This window comes from Pleurodeles waltl, chromosome 3_2 (assembly GCF_031143425.1).
Source record: "Pleurodeles waltl isolate 20211129_DDA chromosome 3_2, aPleWal1.hap1.20221129, whole genome shotgun sequence".
Taxonomy (NCBI): domain Eukaryota; kingdom Metazoa; phylum Chordata; class Amphibia; order Caudata; family Salamandridae; genus Pleurodeles; species Pleurodeles waltl.
In genome coordinates this window covers 27783072-27801180 of record NC_090441.1, presented here as the reverse complement: position 1 = coordinate 27801180, position 18109 = coordinate 27783072, and positions in this window count along the sequence as shown.

The following is an 18109-nucleotide window of genomic DNA, read 5'->3' as shown; positions in this document are numbered from 1 at the left end:
CCCCCCCAGGTGAGTACACTTCATTTGAGAGTTGACCAACAGATGTATTGGGGCATGTGACCACTGTGCTGGTGGTTGGAGTAACAGAAACAGAGACTGCTGGGAATTGCCGTCAGGGCACTCCCTGTAATACACACACTAGACAAATGGTGTCCCCCAGGTGAGAACACTTCAACTCAGAGTTAATACACAGGGGTATTTGGATAAGTGACCCCTGGGCTGGTGTTTGGAGTTACAGACACAAAGCCTCCTGGGAGTTGTAGTGAGGTTAGTCCCTCTACTTCCCACCACTTGACAAATGGTATCCTTCCAGGTGAATAAACTTAATTTTGGAGTTCACTAACAGATGTATTGGGCCAAGTACACACTGGGCTGGTGTGTGGAGTTACTGAAACACTGCCTCATGGGAGTTGCAGTCAGGTCACCCCCTCTCTACTATGCACAGTATACAAATGTTATCCCCCTAAGTGAGTGAAGTTCATTTGTGAGTTGTCAAACAGGGGTCATCGGACAAGAGAACACTGGCCTGATGGTTGGATTTCATGAAACAGAGCTTCATGGGAGTTGCAGTCAAGTCACTCCCTGTACTACACACACTTGACCAATGTTATCCCTTCAGGTGAGTACACTTCATTTGAGAGTTGACAAACAGGAGTCTATAGACAAGAGGACACCGGACTCATAGTTGGAGTTGCTCAAACAGGGCATGCTGAGAGTTGCAGTCACTCTCACTACTCCCCAATACTTGCCAGATGTTTTGTTGTGCATATCTGTATGGAGGCTGTATTTATGTTTGTGCATACATTGTCATTTTGGGACATGCCATGGATCCTGGAATGTGTTTTTGGTATTGTGAGATTCCCAGACCCCATTTGGACATATGGCATGTGATGACCCTTGGTAACTGTGATGTTTGGCCCAATAATATCTTTTGACAGTGGTAACACTCAGATACTCTGGGTATTGAATGATGGTGAGATACATGAATAAGACAGTGGGCAAAGCTGAGTTATGAGCATGCAAGACATTGCATTTTTGTGACATTTTTTGTGTTGTGACTTACCACACTGCACTCCCCCAGGTATTCCTGTCAAGCCCTCAGGATGCAGGATTGTCGAGACCTTCTCCTCCCAGGCAAAGAGTATTAATGGGGCACTGGGAGGGCCACCGCCAGTCAGGGTGACAGTGAGGCACTAAACAGGGGAAGGGCAATAGGGTGTTCAATGGGATGGTGAAAAAAAGTGTGCCTAATCTATATACTGAATGGATTTTAGTTAGGCTTCTTTGTCCTGCTTCATAAGTGCAAAGAATTATGGTCTGTGAAAGGGTGTGTTTTAAAGTGTTCTTTGCAGATGTGTCCACTCTGCCAATGTGTGTCAGCTGTGTTGTTTTTTAATTCATCCAATGTGCAGTTGTCTGTTACTTTGCTGACCACGTACCACCATGGTCCTGACCGCCACAAAAGGACCATCATGGTGATTGTGTGCTTGTAATAAGCTTGTGGTTGGCCACGCTGTTGTCGCGCTGGAGGTCAGACTGCGTATATCCAGGCCACCACACGGCTGGCGGTCTGCCATTTTTGCTTGGCAGTCGGTGGTCCTGCCTGCATGACTCATAATTAGGAGGTCTGGAAGACTGCTGGCATGGCGGACTTTTCAGGACCGCCAACATGACGGTCTGGCAGTGCAACCACCAAACTCTTAATGAGGCCCTCAGTGAAAACAGAAGTCAACTATATAGACAGCTGAGTCTTATCCACAAACTCCTCCCTTTAAAATAATTTCTAATCTATTAAAATACAAAGGGAAGACGTGCAGCTATGAAAATGTCACCATCTCACAAATGGGGAAGTGTTTGCCTTTTGTGTTGCTTTCTATACCTCTTTTGATTCCTTTACAGGTATTGTAGGCCTCTGCTTTGGCTCACCTGGGATAAGCTTTTTAATGCACGCTATTGTAAACCCACTGCGTAGAGGATAATGATAGTAGGTGCGGCCGCTGAGGAACGCAACTTAGAGGGAACACATTTATAAGCCCCCTGCACATAGGTTAATGATAGTGTGCACTGCCACCCAGGCACACACCTTAGTGGGAACACTGGGACCCCTCCAATCTAGCATGGGTGCCCCTTATGCCAGAAATTGCATGCAATATGCCAGTGCCATAATTATGCCACTACGTCTATCCATTTACCATTGGTGAGCATTATGGAAAATATTAACTCTGGTATGTCCATGTCAGTATTTTGTCATGTTTGCTCGCTCCCATATACCATGGCTGACCTCTTGTATGCCAAGAATTACCTCGAGTGTGCCAGCACCGGCATTTTGCTACATGTGCCCTCCTAGCAAAGAATGTCCTCCAATATGCCTACATCAGAGTTTTTCCACATCTGCCTCTTTGTCAAGAATTACCTCCAACATGCTAATGCTAAACTTTTGCCATGGGTGTCCCATATGCTAAGCAATACCTCTAAATATGCCAGTGTCATTATTAAGTTACAGGTATGCCAGCACTCGCATTTTGCATTGGGGACTCTATAAGCCAAGAATTACCTCTAGTATGCCAGGGTCTTGCCATACTTTGCTAGCATAAAACCACATTTTCATTGATGCTCATTTACATTCACCCACTCGCACTCATTCTCAATAGCATTCTCACTCATTCATTCTCTCTCAATCACATTCATTAATTAATTCTCACTCACTCATGTGTTTGCACTCTTATTCTTACTCACTCTTACTCTGACCCACTCAAATGTACTCATACACATTAATTTGCATCTCACTTACTGGTTCTCACTCACAGTTACACTTACTATCATTTTCTCTCACTCATTCTCACACACACTCATTTTCACTCACACTCCCCCACACATTCTAACCCTCCCTTACACTCCTTATTATTCACTCATTAATTACCATTCGTGTTTCTCCCTTACATGGAGCATAGTTTCCTTACCACCTTTATGTCTGAACACTCCACAGGAGTGAATGTATTTTCCAGCTGTCTCCCTAGTGTGATTATCTTCCCCTCTCTGCACTGCTTTATCTCACCCGTGGGCATTTCCCCTTCATGGTGCTCTTGCCCTTGTGTACTTCCGCTCGCGTTGCTTTCTCTCCCATGTGCTTGTTATGGCCACTAAACTCTACTTTGCTCTCTCTCCCCTGTCTGCTTTTCTCCCCACCCCATTTGCTCTCCTTCTTGCCCGTTTGTTTTCCTTCTGCCCCACTCCACAGCCTCCCTATTACTTCCCCACCTGCACATTTTGTTGCTCCTACCCCAGCGTTGCTTTCCCACTTCCATGTTGTTTTCCCACCCACCCCTATAAGTAAAATGCCTTTGCATGTTTCTTTTATCTATTGATCCAACTTGGTGAGATTGCCTACGAAATCACGTAGGTGTCCGTATCACAGGTTTTTATTCCTTTGGTCGTACTTACCCGCATTGTGAATGATGTACGGCATCGCTAAACACCATTGGCAAAGTCAACAGGTGCTGAATTGGCTTTACAAATGCTTGTTTTCTATTTTTCTATTAGTGATAGTGAATAGCAGATTATTAGTCACTATTAGTTTGAATAACAAATGGGCAAATAACAAGGAGGGTGTAGCCCCAAAGTCCTTAAAGGTGAGCTGCCTCTGTGTTTTTAGCACTGGTTTTGCCACCACTGAGGCCAGGTGTCGCATAGGCAATGCCAGGGATTGCAGGGGACAAACCAGGCGTTGCAGCTTCGACCCCTGAATGAGATCTATGATAATAACATCAAACTAAACTTATGAAAAAGTAGGACATTGAACCCATACTAGTGCTCTGACTCCCACAAAACAAACTATGTTAGCATTGACGAAGTCAGCCGGTCTGAGCTTAATGTGTTAACACTTGCAGTTTTAGGATATTGCAGTGAGACACACTGCAGGGAGCTGGCAGGAGTGGACAGGTAGGGAAATAGTTGTAAAGTGGTCTCTCATACAGTTCAATGCACATACTTGAGTGGAGGTGGAAGGATACATCTAAACACCCAGTAGCATTAGATGATATAGAAATAGCCCAACGGGTCAAGCCAAGAAGTGATTGAAAAGGTCTCAAGTCAATTGGTGAAAGAGGCAGAGTAATAAAAGTTAATGCTTGAAGGAGGCTGACCCAAAGCCCAATTTTATGCGTATTGTAAACTGTAGGCCTGTTTGCATTGAATCCTGCTGGTCTTGCTGCACTCTCAATATATTTGAGATCAGTCTCAAAACAAGTTATCAAGGTAATGGCACCATCGCTGAAAGTTCCATATTGCAACGCTTCGTTAACCCACCTCTGAATCTGAGTTCTCTGTTTGCCCAGGCTTTCCACTGTGCTGCTGCTATCAACCAAAGTATGCTGCCAATGTTGTTTGCTCTTGCATGTAAGTCGTTCATAAGGTCCAACAAGTGGGACTGGCCTGAGGTGTGTTGACCAGTTGAGGGCCATCTGCTTCTTAATTTTCTCCGTGCAAGTGTTGGGAGGAAGAACTCTATCGTCCCACTTATGTATCTGCCATCTTTCACAATTTGTGCTTCTAAGAACTGCCTTCAACTAGATGCATCTAACAGCATGTAGTCCTTGACCTCCAAGCACTACAGAATTTGTAGCTCATGGCCGTGTTAATAGGTAGAGGGCAAGTCGAGACCCATCAGCCCAGATGCCACTTCTGTTAGTAGCGTTAAAAAGCCCCCTGCAGCCCCTGTGGTGTGGGGCAGGGGGCGAGCTCCAGAGGGACATCTCAGGCCAGTACCCTGGCCTGAGCATTCCTGAGTTCGGAGGGGGGAGGGGGCACCATGTACTTTGTTACGCTTTTAACTTTCGTTAAGCCTCTGACTCCTGTCTCATCTCACTAGACCTGCACTTCCAGCACCTCCCATTGCATGCCAGGCTGGTGGTTGTGGGAAGATCCCCATCTCTAGTTTAACACTGATGTACTGTGTGTCATTCGGCGGGAATCCAAGTCTCTCTCTGAAATGCGACAAGAACCATAACAAACGTGCCATGAAATAGAAAGCAGGGGTGTATAATTAAGGATTCACAGGAAGGGAGATAATAGATAGTTTGTAATATTTAAGTTCATACATATGGAAGCATGAAAGAAGAAATAACAGAACTAGCGAGCGAAATGATGAGTATACTCAGAGGGCCCACAAACATTGACCATTATCACTCTACTCCCTGAACAGAGCTGACACATACCCTGCTGATGGCACAGCTGAACCTTTGAAATGTGATCTACTCTGGTGTTCCTAAAAATCTAATCTCCAAGCTGCAAAGAGTATGAAGTCAGGCAGCCAGAATGTGCTTGCATCTAAGTAGATGTGGCCATACTGAGCTACCTTGGAAGACACATCTGGTGTTGTGCAGGACCAAATATAACACTCTCTAAATTATGCACAAAGTCTTATGGACAAAAGCCCCAACCACCTACAACATTTGGCACCCATTATATGCTTTCTGTCTGGCCTCCTCCCATTTGATCCAACAGTGGTGCTACACATGACTAAAGCACGGAGACAAAACTTTGGGGGCTCACGGCCCAAGACTACAAGACACTTTCAGTCCAAAACTTTGGTGTCTATCCAACGAACAGTTCCCAAAGCGGTGCTTCTCATTGTTTGAGTGAATGATTATTTTCAGTGCAATAATAGTGCATACTCAGGAAGTGTGCAGATACCCTATCATGTGCGCATGGGAGTGGATCAAAAGCAAATGGATACTGAATGCTTGCAGCTATGTTTGAAAAGAAAGGAAAACTTTGGGTCAAGCAACAAAATGAGGTCAGACAAAAGAATCCAAGAGACAGTTAGAAATGAAATTGTGAAAGGGGGTTGGTCAAAGTTTGCTTTGCTCCTCCCTATTTAAAAACGTGCCTTGAAGCAATTAGAGTTGGCCAACTGGAAGCAAGGGGTAGATGATATACTCAATGTGCGGGAAGAAGGAATTTGGCAGTACTATATATCCTTTTTCCATTTTGGTTCTTTGTCCTTTTGTATAATGAGGCTCTTCCTGAGGACTGGGAATCAGGCAGGTGATGGCAATGTCATACATCGTTTTTGCCTTTTTCATAGATTGCTATTTTGCATAATAGGGTTCTTTATGAGGGTTGCAGAATCAAACAGGTGATGAACGATTTTTAGGACTCTATTTAGCAGAAAAGAAAGCCGAAGGGCAGGTATGAGACACCAATATACTTGCAACAGATGAGGGGTACGGGGATTACTGTAATCCAAGAGAAATCTGATGGTCAAGAATAAGGGATTACCGTTTTAGAAAATGTGAAGAAAGGACATAAAAGCAGAATTGTGTTGGTGTAAGGACAAATAAGTTGTTGAGTTCTTCCCTTTCAAAGATTGTCTTGCCCTTTCGCAGCATAATGGCAGATAGAAAAGTCAACCGTAGGAGGTACCTGTTAGTGCTGACATCAGTGGATAGGTAAGCACTGAAGGATGGGAAGGTGCTAATTTCATTAGGAGTAGCTTGTAATGATGGTAGGGCCTGCAAGGTGATATTTAGGCTAGTACATGGCTTGGACAAGAACAATGTTTGCACAAATGAATATTCTAATTTGCTATAGCTGAGGTTCCGTGGAAGTGGCACCTGGCTGTATCGAAAGCTGCCATCTACCCCAATTAACCTGTGAGGATGGCAGATCAAAGAGGTCCATGGACCTCCAACACAGAACCTTGAAGATGGTGTGGAACGAAATTTTAGAGCATGTGGGCATTGGAAAAGAGGAGTCCCTGAGTAGGGGGGTAGATAATGACAGGATGGTGGTGTAGTAGCATACTGTTGCCAGCAGAGGAAGAGGTGAGCAATTCTAGAAAATAGCATGTCCTAGTATCCATGCTCAGTGTATGTTGTGGCAGCATGTCTTTAGTGTCAGTGTCTATGCACAGTAAGGTGCCCCTTCCTTTGCACTCAGACCGTTGCGGAATTTCTGCAACTGCAGTTTCTCGGATGGGTGTTCCTTGGCTTCTGTATAGCATAAACCATAAAAGGAAGAGATTAGGGCATGAAAAGTATAGATAGATGTCAAACATGGGGCCCTTCTTCTAGACCCCATAGCCCTGAAGAGGTTTACGTAGGTAGCCCTATACGCAGTGCTTAATTTGTAAAGAATTAGGTGCCAGTACCCAAGGTATTTCACACGGGTCCACTGCAGCTGGTGCTACCCACATGTCACATTAAACTGTAAGTTTAAGTCCTAGTTTTATCATGTTCTTAAGGAATATTAAATAGCCTGATGCTCTACTAATGAACACTACTAAAACAATCGTACAAACAGTGTCACCATGTGGTAGATGCTCTTAAATATGTGCCGGTGTTTACAAATAAGCGCCAGTGCTGAGCACTGGCAAACACTGCCACAAATTAAGCATTACTTATTTATGAAACCATCTCCAGGTTGGTGGCTTTTCCAATAATTCTTGTCTTGGTTTTCTAATCCAAACTGGAACTAATCTTTTTGTCTATTATGTTATTCCTTATTTAGACTATATATAAAAAGGGACTAATAAAAGATAGATACATCACAACACATTTGTTCTGTACTTTTGATCACATTCGTAGCCTGGTTGCTATTAACTTTGCTTGATTTTTGTCTACCTTGTATCTGGAGCCCTACCTAAATTTCTAGTTCTTGGAATCTGTGTTGTGTTCAGGATAGTTCATCTTCAATCAATAATGACTAAGAAAGACAAGGATGCCTTTTTTCTGTCCTTTGAGGCTCTTTCCTTATAACTGGGACCCACTTATTGAGACACACAGGCACATATTTATACTTTTTTTAGCGCTGCATTTGCATCATTTTTTGACGCAAAAGCGGCGCAAACTCACAAAATACAATTATATTTTGTAAGTTTGCACTGCTTTTGCATCAATAAATGACGCAAATGCAGTGCTAAAAAAAGTATAAATATGGGCCAGCCATGAACCTTTCACATGTTTTGTACATATGGGTGGCACCTTGGCTACTTCAAGGAGTTGTTCTTTCTGCATGCAATCAAGAAGTAAGCTTGAGAAAGCGTTATAGTTTCCAGTCCTTAAGAAGGACCTTGAGGCCTTATTTAAGGTTGGGTGGACCGGTTCTCCATCACTAACATGATGGGCGTCCAATCCAGCTTATTACACATGTAAAAGGATATAATGCACTTGTAACAAGGAGGACGGGATATCTGTCATGTTTGTGATGGAGAACCCGTCCATCAAACTCTAAATCAGGCACAATAGCTATCGGGGCAAGTTAACAGGGGGAATTCGAAGCTGATAGTGTTGTGGATGTGATCCCCTGACAGATTACAAGAGGATGAAGTATAATAGAGATAGGGATCCCCAACAAAGAAGTGGGATATTGTGGCAAAAACGTCCATTGTATTGTAAATATATATGACAGGGGATCTGGTGGGGTGTGCATCTACTTGTGAGGCTATTGGCTACTGGAGCACATCATGTAAAGAGATTAAGAATAAGGTCATACAATATCCTCTGGTGACCTGAAGGGTACACTGATACAGTCTAGAAAAGATGAGAGATGTGAAAGGAAAGGAGCAGGCATGAATAGAGTCATTTTAAAAATGAAGGGCACCTATTTAGAAGCCAGATGAAGCGATAGCACTGTGATTGCAGAGGAAGGAATATAGGACACTTTTTCTGAAGATAACGGCAGCAACAAAAGTGAGTAATCTAAAAAGAAGGGGTAAAGTAAAGAAAGATAGGGAGAGACAGTAAGAAAGACTTCAAGGATGGGCATGTTGATTGTCAGGTAAATATAATCAACGATTTCTGGTGCTCAGAGGATGGGAAGGGTGTCAATATAATAGTAAGTAAATTGCAGTATCATGTCATTTACAAATTAAAAAGGACATGAAAACAACAGCAAACAGGCGAGATTTAATCATCTGAGGAAACTCATATAGTGCCATGCACAAGGATTCAAGCATTGGGGACAGCTGATATCATTGTATAGAATGATGCAAAATTAAGTAAGCAGAAATTCCACAAATGGCATGCAAATGCACATAAGCAAACATTTTTAAAAGGACCAGTTCTTGTATTGCATCATGCTCAGTGCCCATGGCGAGCCCTCAAACATTTGCGCCGAGCTCAAACTGGGACAGTGCACCCTATTACAAGTAATGCCCTACCCCAATGACAGTGCATTAGATAAGTGAAATACATAGTGGCCGATTGAATTCATCTTTCTCTGAACAAGTGGCACCCACCTACACTTTGACGAGGGTACAGAGGTCAGCCTGCAGGCAGATGCAGTGATGTGATTACACCCGACTGCAAAGGGATATCTGGGGTACCAATGGGACCACTTATCTCACCTTGCAGGCATCGCACTCAGGGGATACACTTTTTGTGGTGCATAGGCAGTGCTCGTCCTGAAGTCCTCTTTGCTTCTGCGCCTGCATCCATTAATGCCCCTCACTAATGAGAAAACGCGCCCTAAAGATAGCGCCCAAGCTTTACACACACTGGTGCTATCTGTATTACAGAAGAGGGCACACAAGCATCTGTGACCTTATTACTATAGTAACCCTGGGGCGCAGAAAACGGGTGCATATACCAATTGAACCCAGGGGCACTGTTTGTAATCCAGCCCCTGGAGTCGCTGGTGTGGAGTATAATGTGGCTTGGAGGAGTGTAGCTAGGCCTTGATCACACGTGAACCGGTCAGCCTGGCCAATCTGAGAATACTGAGAATGTTGTGTAGGTCGGTCTGGTATATAATCCTCGAGGGTGCCTATGTGAGTGATTAGCCACACTTTACAAATCCATTTAGATTGATTGATTCAATCAAAGTAGATACAGGATGAGGAGACAGACCAGTAGGCTCCAACATCTCAATCTAGGAAGAGGATAGTAGATAGATAGTAAGTGGAAGTTTAGATCAGAAAGCCTTTGAAGAGGAGGAAAATTAGCAGGTTGGTTATAGAGGGCAACATGAAAGAAGGTAAAGAAAGTTTAGGTGAATAATAATGTTAGGTCCATGCTATCTCCCATTTCAATATGTCTGTTATTTGGTGAATGAATACTGGCCTTAATCTGAGATTTTGGCCTCCTAGTATCCCAGCATCAAATAGCTTGCAACTTGTTGTAATGAGGCTTTAAATTAAGGGGTGGAAGCATAGTGAGTAGGAAGGCTGCAAGGATCAGAACTTATGGGGTAGTTATGAAAACATGGAAGTCTATGTTGGTAGAGTATAAGCAGTTGGTCAGAAAGGAAAAATTAGTAGGTCCAGGGAAATAAAAGGGCAAACTTGTAGATCCAGGACATGGCATAGGACATGTGTGTCCTCTGAGTGCAAGGTCAGAATCCTAGTTTTAGGAAGAAGAGGACTGCTAAGACCAGGATAAGGATGATCAGTATTTAAGGATTTGTGCAGCAAAAAGAAGGAATATAGGTTAGTCCCAAGAGAGCCCAGAAGGAATGTATTTGAGAGATGAGGGCTATAACAGATGTCATAAACTGTTGTGATGTATGAGGTAGGTTTGTAAGTCAATGAAGCTAGGAGCAGCATTGTTTTTAAAGAGCAGAGCTGTCACTCTGGAGCAGCCCTTTATACAAGATAGGGCCTGATTAGGAATCAGGTGGATCATGATGCCATGTTTGGATACTGATCTGCCCTATCACGACTTTCCCAGTGTTCCCACACCCATTTTTCCAGGTGCTGAAAACACCCAGACCCGATTCTACCTACTGGTAATTCCAGCTGGTAAACATTTTGTGTAATGTGGGCCCTAGACCACCATGCTAAATAATGACTAATATAAACCCAGGTGTGAATGGTAGTTAAATGGAACATGTGCACTCATGCTCTTTTATCAGCACACTCAAGTCACTCGTGATGCCTGTGTTGGTGTGGAGGTGGGTGTTAAAGCCAGTCCTTGGTGAGTGGCTGGTAAACTGGTACGTGCTGAAGGACACCTATTTGTACAGCACAATACTACATTCCTCCCAAACTTTATTGAAAACAAAAACCAACCTGCAGGAATAAAACAAAAACAAATTAGACATCATTTAGTCTCTCAGCTTCGAGAGGCAGTCCAAAGAACAGCAATGGTGGACAGGGGCCTCTGGGAGCACCCGAGCATCTCTGCACGCATCCGTGGTTTAACCAGATTCCACATGGCACAGACACAGAGTAGATGGAGTCCGAATCCTTGGACAGCATGTCATTTAGGTCAATGTCCACTCATGCCATATTGATCGGTCTTGCATGCTCTCACAGTGATGATGTTGGTCTCAACAGGTCAAACCTGGTGCATTAGGAGCATTAGTGGAGTCTGCTAGATAGGTTTCTCTTTGGGTATCCTGTCTTCATGAAGGTCAGTCCTGCAAAGACTGGGAAGACATCAGCAATGTTTGGACGCCTTCCTCTGAGGCCCCAGGTCCACTTGGTACCTTGGTGGTGGAGCAGCTTCCAGATCATCTCGTGCAGGGAGTCCCTTAAGGCCCTTTTGGTGGTTTGCCATGGGACTGCATAGGACTGCATGTGAGATGCTCAGAGGCCACCGCAGAATCACCAACAGAAACCATGGCCGAGTCATTCATGCAACCGCAAGAGCGGATGACGCATGGTTGGGTGTGCTTGTCAACAGGATGCAGGTGCAGGTGGGACTGGCAGATAGTCTCTGGACAATTGGCCCTTCACGAGGTCAGGAGTGTCTTCTTGGTGACTTGGTGGTTTGAGAGTGTAAGGCTCCACTCTGGTGGTATGATGCTCCTTAGGTGGTTATGGTGATGCATGAGGCAATGATGGTGTTGTTGCCATTTGAAAAACTGCACGACAGGTGGCAATGACTTGCATGGAGTAAGGGTGACTGGGAGGACTTCACAGCAATGTGATTTATTGCAAAGTTGGTGCAGTTCTTCTCCTTCGGCATATGCGGTTGCTCGCAGGGATGCCATCTGCTTTAAGCAGCTGGTGACAGGTGGCTGGACGGTTGCACTGTGAAGCGTGGGTTAGCTACGCAGTTTGCACAAGCAGGCAGCATACTTTCTGTATTCCTGCTGAGCTGTCTCCAGTGAAGTCGCAGGACCTCGGCTTGTGTTGGTAGGTGTACTCTCAAGTAGTGGTATGAGTCCTCAGTTTTGTCACTCTTGTTCATTCCTCCTGCATACCTATGGTAGTCAGGTTCTTCAGTGTGATACATTTGTTCCACACCTTTCTCTTCACTCCTTTGCATTTCTTCTTTCTGAAGTGGCAATGTGCCATGTTCTCTTCTTCTGACCAGAGGTACTTCTCTCTTCTGCTTTTTGGTTCTTGCTTGCTGTAATGTGACATCCGGCCACATGTCGAATGCGTTCTCTGCACATGATGCGAGGTGGCTTCAGGCCATGTGTCACCACTTCTATTTGCGTGGGCCTCTTGCAAGTCTTGTCCTATCTGAGAACATGGCGTCTTCTCCTCTTCTTGTTGCTCTGGTAGCAGCTTGCCACTAGGGGGTGTGCACCTCTCCTCTTGCCTTCAATGGGCCACTGGTGACTCAGTCTTAGAGCAGTGCAGGGGAGGACACTCCCTGAACAGTCTTCGGCCCGCTGCACGGCAGTGCTAGTGCAGATGGGGTAAATACTGTCTCCTTCCTGCATTCAGACCACACTTTCCGCCCCTCTTGGCCCTGGGGAGTGCTAGTATTGCTGTAGATGTGTGAAGTGGGTGGAAGACAGCTCCTTACTTGTCTTGTTGTGGGAAGTAGTGCCAGTCTTCCTCCTCATGGCATGCTGGCATTCTTCCAATCTGATTTAGCATAGATATGGCAGTCTTTGTTAGGGTGCCCTCTACTGGCTCTCGGGTCTCGGCCGGACGTCAGGGTGGCTGGTGCAGGCTAGTGTACTTGGATCAGTTGGCTATGCAAAAGGGTAGTTGAGTAGTTTTCTCTCATCATCCCTGGGACAGCTTCAATTTCTCGACAGGGTATGCGTTGAGGAGCTGGTACCCCTTTGTGCTGTAGTAGGGCAGCTCTTTTTTTCCTGCCTGCAGGCTCAGTGGGTGGCAGGGACGTTGCGGAAAATTACTGACCCTCTCCCCTGCAGTGGTTGCAGAGAGCCAACCAGGGGCACCTGTTCTCTCTGTGTTCAGAGTGGGTTGGTGATCACTGCAAGAAAGGGGGCAAGTTCTGGTACTGCTGGTTCTCTTGCCTAGCTCAGGGAAACCTGGCCAACTTGCGGCTTCTCCTTAGGTGGCCTCTCCACGTCTCCCAATACTCTCAAAGCTTCCACAGGTGAAGAAAACTCAATCAGTTTCCCATCCGCTGCGGCAAGCAATGGCGGTCGTTCACCACCAGTGGGGCATGCAGCACTCTCCCTGGCAGATTCCCTCACAGTCTTCTCTAGCGCACGGGAGACGGGAAGTGGTTCTGTTGGTGCGGGAGAATGGGGAGTGTTGCTGCTCAACAGGTTTGTGTGCATAATGTTCGCACTGACACTCTTCTGACGATTCTGCCACTGTGGGCAATTAGTGCTTGTGTAGTGGGGCTTGATTTTCAGTCTCTTTGTTTTTGCTCATGGTGATGTCATGGGGCATTTCAGGCTTTATATTCCTGCCGGGTGGCATGTCGCCTTGTCACTAGCACAGATTATTATCTTGGATGGCATGTGGAAAAAGCACAGAATGCGGATGAGAGGCACACGGCCTCTGTCAGGAGTGTTGGTGGCCACCAGGCTGGCAGCTTCAGAGGATGAAGGCCCACCCACCAGCAGGTAGGGACACCCGATGCCGGGCGACTGCCAGGAAGATGCAGCGGCCCCTTTGTTCTCTCATTTCTCCTCCTGTAGCCATAGGCATTCCTGGCATTGTATAGATGTATTTTTCTTAAAACGCTGGTGTAGGTGCGGGGACATGCAGTGTCGTTGCAGGCTCGAGACGTTCTTACTCACCACTCCTCAGACCCAGCTCATTTATCCCCAACGGTGCTCTAGCCCAAACAGGGAGCTGCTTCACGGAGGCCCTGCAGTCTTTTTTGCTGTGTCCTCAGAACTGCAGTAGCACTCCCAGTCAGCACAGCTGCTGCTGCAGCGGTGAACACTAGTTTCTCGTCCCTTGTGGATGGAGAAGGCGGCACAGGGGTCACCCTCCACTTTCTGTAAGGTCGGATCCATGCACACAGAACCACTAGACACTGTACTGGTCGCCACAGAACTGCCGGGTCAGCAGCCCAGATCTTTATTTAATAACTCAGGCGAAAGCCCTCCATCGCGACCTCGCGGGCAACAAAGTATAGTAGAGCTCACGTGGCTCTCTACATCCCTCCAAGACTTTCTTCAAAAGAATCAAACAAATAGAACATGACATTAGTCAACCATAATCGACTACCGTAGAGAATAAGAGAGAGATATAGGGATAGAGAAGGAGATATAGAAATAGAGAGCGATAACAAAGACACATGTTGATAACACTAGATCTAGGAATGGACAATCAGTGGCAGCCGACGAACTTAACATCTGGGCACTCCAGGGGACCCAGCCATCGCGTTCTGCCACAGCACCTCCTTTTCTTGTTCGCTCATAGCCTGATCATTATTGTTCTCATTTAATATGCAAAGTCTCGGAGTCTCTGGCTGGGAGCTGGGTTGGGCTGAAGATGATGCCTCTCACTCCGACCATTTGCCCTCACCTCGCGGCATTCATCCGCTGGCTGATTCAGACTGGGACTTGGTGCCTCTTGGCTCCCTGAACTTTCTTCTGTCTCACCTTTGGCCCCTCCGACCATTGCTTTCTCTTCCCCTTCTCTGTATCGGTCCTCCACGAGTACCCCCGCTCATTTGAAATGCGAAATGTTCCTCGTTACCTGCCTCTGTCCACAGCAGGCTGTTATCATGGACCCCTGGGTGCTCACCACTTTCCACACCACAGGCTCGAACAGGGTCAGTAACTTTCCTCCCGGATGCTTATTTCTCACGACGAGCCTGCCGCCTATTTGAAACTTCCCAGCTTTGCACTCTTCTTTTGTCAGAGGTTCCCACTGAGAGCCAGCCGGGATACAGTCATATGGAGCTACTTTCAACATCAGAGCAGCTGGGGCACACCCCGTGGTGCTGTGAGGTGTTTGTCGATAGGCACGCAGGCCAATGGCTACTAGCCCTGAGGGTGGCTACACCCTCTTTGTGCCTCCTCCCTGAGGGGAGGGGGGCACATCCCTAATCCTATTGGGGGAATCCTCCATCTGCAAGATGGAGGATTTCTAAAAGTCAGAGTCACCTCAGCTCAGGACACCTTAGGGGCTGTCCTGACTGGCCAGTGACTCCTCCTTGTTTTTCTCATTATCTCCTCCGGCCTTGCTGCCAAAAGTGGGGCCGTGGCCAGAGGGGGCGGGCAACTCCACTAGCTGGAGTGCCCTGGGGTGCTGTAACAAAGGGGGTGAGCCTTTGAGGCTCACCGCCAGGTGTTACAGTTCCTGCAGGGGGAGGTGTGAAGCACCTCCAACCAGTACAGGCTTTGTTACTAGCCACAGAGTGACAAAGGCACTCTCCCCATGTGACCAGCAACATTTCTGGTGAGTGGCAGGCTGCTAAAACTAGTCAGCCCACACTGTAAGTCGGGTATGGTTTCAGGGGGTATCTCTAAGATGCCCTCTGGGGTGTATTTTACAATAAAATATACACTGGCATCAGTGTGCATTTATTGTGCTGAGAAGTTTGATACCAAACTTCCCAGTTTTCAGTGTAACCATTATGGTGCTATGGAGTTCGTGTCTGACAGACTCCCAGACCATATACTGTTATGACTACCCTGCACTTACAATATCTAAGGTTTTGCTTAGACACTGTAGGGGCATAATGCTCATGCACCTAAGCCCTCACCTATGGTATAGTGCACCCTGCCTTAGGGCTGTAAGGCCTGCTAGAGGGGTGACTTATCTATGCCATAGGCAGTGTGAGGTTGGCATGGCACTCTGAGGGGAGTGCCATGTCGACTTAGTCTTTTTCTCCCCACCAGCACACACAAGCTGGCAAGCAGTGTGTCTGTGCTGAGTGAGGGGTCTCCAGGGTGGCATAAGATATGCTGCAGCCCTTAGAGACCTTCCCTGGCATCAGGGCCCTTGGTACCAGGGGTACCAGTTACAAGGGACTTACCTGGATGCCAGGGTGTGCCAATTGTGGAAACAAAAGTACAGGTTAGGGAAAGAACACTGGTGCTGGGGCCTGGTTAGCAGGCCTCAGCACACTTTCAAATCATAACTTGGCATCAGCAAAGGCAAAAAGTCAGGGGGTAACCATGCCAAGGAGGCATTTCCTTACAATGTCCATCCAGGAAGGTCTTGAAGTCCCGCCCCTGGAATGGAAGACCGTTATCTGTCCTGATCTCATCCGGAAGGCCAAAAATGGCAAACGTTCTCTCCAGCACTGGTCTAAGGCTTACAAACGAGGTAGAAGCCACCGTTTCCACTATGGGGAACTTTGTGTATGAGTCAATCAGAACTGCGGTTAGCTTTCCTTCTGGGAAACTCCCAAAGTCCATACTTAATTTTGACCAGGGGTGTCAGTTGGGCGGTTCAGTGATCACAGGGTTAGTGAGTGGTTCAGCAGATGTAATGATGCACGAGTGGTAATTTCCCACAAAGGAGTCTACCTTTGTGTCCATGGCTGGGAACCACACCCTGGCACGCAGGCGCCCCTTTGTCTTGGCCGCACCTTGATGGCCCATATGAGCCAACTCCACCACTCGATCCCAAAGGCTGTGGGGAATCACTATTTTTTGCCCTCTCTGAAGGAGACCGTCACCTCCCACTGACAACTCCTCTTTTACTTTCCACATTCTTTGCATGGCTAACCTCTCCTCGGAATCATAGGCCTTTACTCCTTCTAGGAAATGTTTCTACCGGTTCTGGCTCAGAGCGTCCTTTACTCGGTTGATGACATGATCTTTTCTCGACGCCTCCACTGGCTCCAACACTGTTAGAGCCACAGGGCACGCCGCCTGTGTTACCATGTTGACAAAGCTCTCCGCTTTCTCCTTTTCGTTGTCCTCCGACGTGCCCAACGGTGTTGTCGGGGATGCCTTGAAAGGTAGTCAGCAGGGTCACTCGCCCATGGGCGATAGATGATTGTGAAAAGATACAGCTGGGGTAGGACAGCCCACCTCTCAATTCTCGGGGGAGCTAGCCTCATGGAACCAGTAAATAAGGACACCAACGGCTTGTGGTCTGTGACCACTTGGAATTCCTGGCCATATAGGTACAGATGGAAATGTTTACACGCCCACCGAATAGCGAGCACCTCACCCTCTACATGAGTGTACCGGACCTCTACTGCCGACAGAGCTCTGCTTGCATACGCCACTGGGGCCCATTCCTGGGACGCTGTTCCTGCATTAACACCGCTCCGAGCCCCACAGGGCTTGCATCCACCACCACTTCCGTCCGCTTCTCCGGGTGAAAGTACGCCATGGTCACCTTGTCCAACAGAGCCCTTTTTATTTCCCGGAGGGCCTTGTCTGCTTCTGAACTCCATTCCCACTTGTGGTTGATTTTCGTAAGCTGTCTAAGTGGTTCTGCCATTGTGGGTAGTTGGGGAATGAATTGCCACAGTATGTTGCCATTCCCATGAAACTCCTGACTTCTGTTGCACTTTGCGGAGTCGGTGCCTGTCGAATGGCTTCAACCTTCTTGGAGTCCACTTGCAAACCATCTTTCGAAAAGATGTAACTGAAGAAGTCAATTGAAGTCCGGTAGAAAGCACACTTGTTCTTATGAAGGGTAAGACCCGCATCAGAAAGTCTCTGGAGGGTGGCCCTCAGACAGTGGCGATGTTTTTCCCTTGTCTCCGAGAAGATCAGGATATCGTCGCTGAGGTTGATCACCCCCACCAAACCTGACAGCGTTTCCCTGATGGCGTTTTGAAATACTTCCGCCCACGACGACACTGCGAAACTTAGTCTTCGGAATCATCGGAGTCCCACATGAGTGGAGAATGTGGTGATGTTCCGACCATCAGGGTCCATTTCTAACTGGTGATAGTCAGAATTAAAGTCCAGCTTTGAGAACCATTGTGCTCCATTCAGGTCTGTGATGATATTGTCCATTGTGGGCCTATTATGTCACTCTCGATTGATCACCAGATTGGGTAGGCGCATATCCACACAGAGG